We start from the raw sequence: 4,022 nt of genomic DNA, 5'->3' as shown, positions 1-4,022 counted from the left end.
GTTATACTCTAACTCTGCAAATTGTCCACTGTTGGAAAGAGTACCCTTCCTTGGCCATTCATACCATTGTTCTTTCTGTTCTTGTTGCGCAGCTCCCTGCAACCACACCATCACAATTGATCTAGATGTGCTTAGCTTTGAGATTTCTGCAAATTGCTATTATTTGTGGTTTAGTATCTTTCCAGATTCAGCCTTCCCACAGCACTTTGCCTCTGAAAGCAGCCAGGCAGTCATCGTTTTCAGTTCCATGAAAAATAATGCCACTGTCACTTTTGTAATGATTTTTCAGTTACTTATGACTTTGTTTTTTTCCCCTCATGCACATGAAGGGCACTATAATCAATGTGGCTTTAATAGCAGAAAGAAAATATAGAGCATAGTGAACATCTGCAAGGCAGAATGACTTTATAGACACATAGAAGAAATGGTTTATGAGTGTGACTCTTTATCTCTTCCTTTAAAAACTGATGCTTCTGTTTATAAGATCTGAAAACTCACTATTTTGAAATCTCTGAAAATAGATTCTCTGTTCTGTAAGTATAGAAAGAGTTATGTTTTGCAGTCATTTTATGTAGCTGCTGACATTATTTTCTAAAGATTTTAATTTCATGGGTAAGCTCACCTACGTTTACTTCAATACCCATTTGATTTATAGCTTGGCAATAATTACTAAAATATTTCACGTATTTCTATACATCACTCTGCCTAAAACCCATTGGTCTTATTTGCATATATCCAAACAGTATGAATTGTCATTCTTTTTTCTTGCACATTATCACCTTTTTGGTGGATGGGCAGGAGGAGGGGAAAACATGTGAACAACTTTTACTTACTTAAAATAGCTTTTGGCCCTATTTAGACCCAAGGATATAAAGGCAAAGCGCAGTGTGAATTAAAACGAATCATTCTAAAACACTACACAATAAAACAGCACATACAAAAAGATAAGAGCTTTAATAGAACAGAATACAGTCAAAGATCAATGTTTAGGTTTTAAGAGCTGCTTGTTTTCTACCAATTTCTCATTTGTATGATTCTCTGTCATGCTGAGATAATAGCTTAACTCTGTAAAGTGCTAGCTACTCAGTATACTGTGTGCTGCTGTTGGCAATATTTTTATCAGTTTTTATGATGTGTGCTTTTATCCCCTTTTTGTAAAATGCACAATTGTTCATTTTACAAAGGATGTTTAATTAACTTTCTAAATTGCATGTAATTTAATTTCTAGCACATTTGCACTTCTCTCTCCAACCAGCCAAATGCAGCCTTGCTATCTTTAGCCAGGTACTGATCCTACGATTGTGGATGATTTCAGATTAAGTAACCTATATCTTAACAAATGCTTAATTGGTTTGTATTTGTTTATAATTATTTTAATTCTTGCTTATCTAGATGTTCCAGATTTTTTTTTGTTTTCTGTATATTGTGGAAGAGAAAAGGAGGAAGCCACATAGTCCCATGATGCTCTACTCTGTTTCTGTTCAGGGTTGCACTATAATAGTGTAGGGACAGATGTAGATTCAAATATATAGAGACTATTGACTTATCTGTTCGGATATTTGGCAGGAAAATCTTCATGTGCGTATCACGCACAAGTTATTATTTTGACTTGTACAGTCCTGGAGAGATGGCCAAATTACTGAGCATGCTCTCGGAAAATTAGTACTCTAATAGGACCCCATTTGGTATTTTACTCCTCCTTATCTTACTCCTCATACAGTTTACTCCCCAAATCATTTAGTTTACATTTAAGTGAAGATTACACTGCATGGGTTCCATCCTCTATTGAATGATGTCTTGGCTACAATAAGCTATAGCATGCCCTCTGTATCAATCATGTTCTGTATCGAGATGGTCCAGGACCCCCTGTGTATACCTGAAACCATGAATAACATGGCAATACTTGGGCCAGAAGCATTCCATAGAATAGCACTAGTGGACCTAGAGAGGCCTATGTATACTTCCAGAAGTATTTTTGGTGTGGGTAAGTGGAACCATGGATATCCAGGCTGCTGTTAAGGGGGTTGCACTGTGCGATCTTTCTTAGTCTCGGTGTAAGCATACATTGAAGGAGAAGATGCAAGAAAATGGCAGACTGTCACCTTGTCTCCCTTCATGCACCCCATGCTGAGATGATCATAACAGTTGGTTTTCTGCCAGTCCTGTAGCTGTTAGAGAGACCAAATCTGTCTTGTGGGAAGTGGAGAATCAGCCAAATAAAAGTAAGTTGCTGTATTCTCCAGGTGGAAAGACTAATGAAGAGTGAGCAACCCTGTTGTGGAAGATGGCACTGTTTTTACACATAAAAGTATCCTTATAACCTTGGGCATCTATGTCCATCTCCTCTCGGAAGATGTCAGTTAATTGATTCAGCACAACTGTGTTTTTTTCCGTTTATAGAACTCAAAATTGTGGAATTCCCTACCTAGAAAGGTTTCATTTCTCACTTTCTGTGCTTAAATTTCAGAGAATCTGCTAACACCTTTATGATTCATATAGCATGGGTCACAGATTTTATATTAAGTTTTTCCCTTTCTTCTTGGCTTTTCTTCTTGACTGTTTTGCTACATGAAATTGATTTTATTACTTTGAGCAGTATTTACCATGCTGCAATTTTTGCATAATAATAATAATAATAATAATAATTTATTTATATACTGCCCTACCTCCCCAAGAGGACTCAGGGCGGTTTCCAACATAGGACAAAACATTTAATTGCCAAACCAAAAAAACAACAACAACAACAAAATTAAACATTATAAAGCATAAACATAAAGCCTATTAAAACAGTCACAAAAATTTAAAATCAAATTTCAATTTTACTGCATCAGACAGGATTCAAAATACCAATGGCACTTTGAGAGTATTTTGCTAATACAAACATGCATACAACTTTAACATAAATCCATAGTCAGGCCTCTGTATCCATAGATTCAATCACACACAACTTGACAAAACACTCCACACACAGAAATTCCAATGCAAACCTTGATTTTGTTGTTTTGCATAAGGAAGGAGAGCAATGACCTATCTCGATAAAATAATGAAGAGTAGAGACTTCATACTGGCAACGAAGATCCACATAGTTAAAGCAATGGTATTTCCCGTAGTAACCTATGGACGTGAAAGCTGGCCCATAAGGAAGGCTGAGCGAAGGAAGATAGACACTTTTGAACTGTGGTGTTGGAGGAAATTTCTGAGAATGTCTTGGACTGCAAGGAGATCAAACCAGTCCGTACTCCAGGAAATAAAGCCCGACTGCTCAATGGAGGGAAGGATAGTAGAGGCAAAGATGAAGTACTTTGTCCACATCATGAGAAGACAGGAAAGCTTGGAGAAGACATGATGCTCGGGAAAATGGAAGGAAAAAAGAAAAGGGGCCGACCAAGAGCAAGGTATCCTTGAAGTGACTGACTTGACCTTGAAGGAGCTGGGGGTGGAGACGGCCGACACGGAACTCTGATGTGGGCTTGTCCATGAGGTCACAAAGAGTTGGAAGTGACTGAACAAATAAACAACAACAAAAAATAAGGGACGCATTTGGAACATACAAGACCAAGGAAAACTGGGTTAGAGAGAAATATACTAAAATTGTGTTTTTCCAATAGTGTCACACATTACAAGTTGCTGTATAGGTGAAAGCATTTCTTATCCAGAATTCCAAAATTAGAAACACTCCAAAATCATCCACATGGTAGGATGAAATAATGACAACTTCATTTCGTGATGATTTGATGCAACAAACTTTGTTTCATGCACAAAAGATTTTTTTTAAATATATAAAATTACTTTCAAGCAGTAGATGAAATATGAGTTTCATGTTTAGACTTGAATCTCATGTCCAAGATATCTCATTAAGTATGCATATGCAAATACAGGTATTGCAAAATTAAAAAAATTCTAAACACTTCTGGTCTTTCAAGCACCTTTGATAGTAGATACTCAACTTGCACAGGCTGATCCTAGTTAATGGGAATCATTATTGCATATCATCTTATACATTTAACCCCCAAACTCTTAAG

The sequence above is a fragment of the Anolis sagrei genome, chromosome 2 (assembly GCF_037176765.1).
Source record: "Anolis sagrei isolate rAnoSag1 chromosome 2, rAnoSag1.mat, whole genome shotgun sequence".
Lineage (NCBI taxonomy): Eukaryota > Metazoa > Chordata > Lepidosauria > Squamata > Dactyloidae > Anolis > Anolis sagrei.
This window is presented reverse-complemented; position numbering follows the sequence as displayed.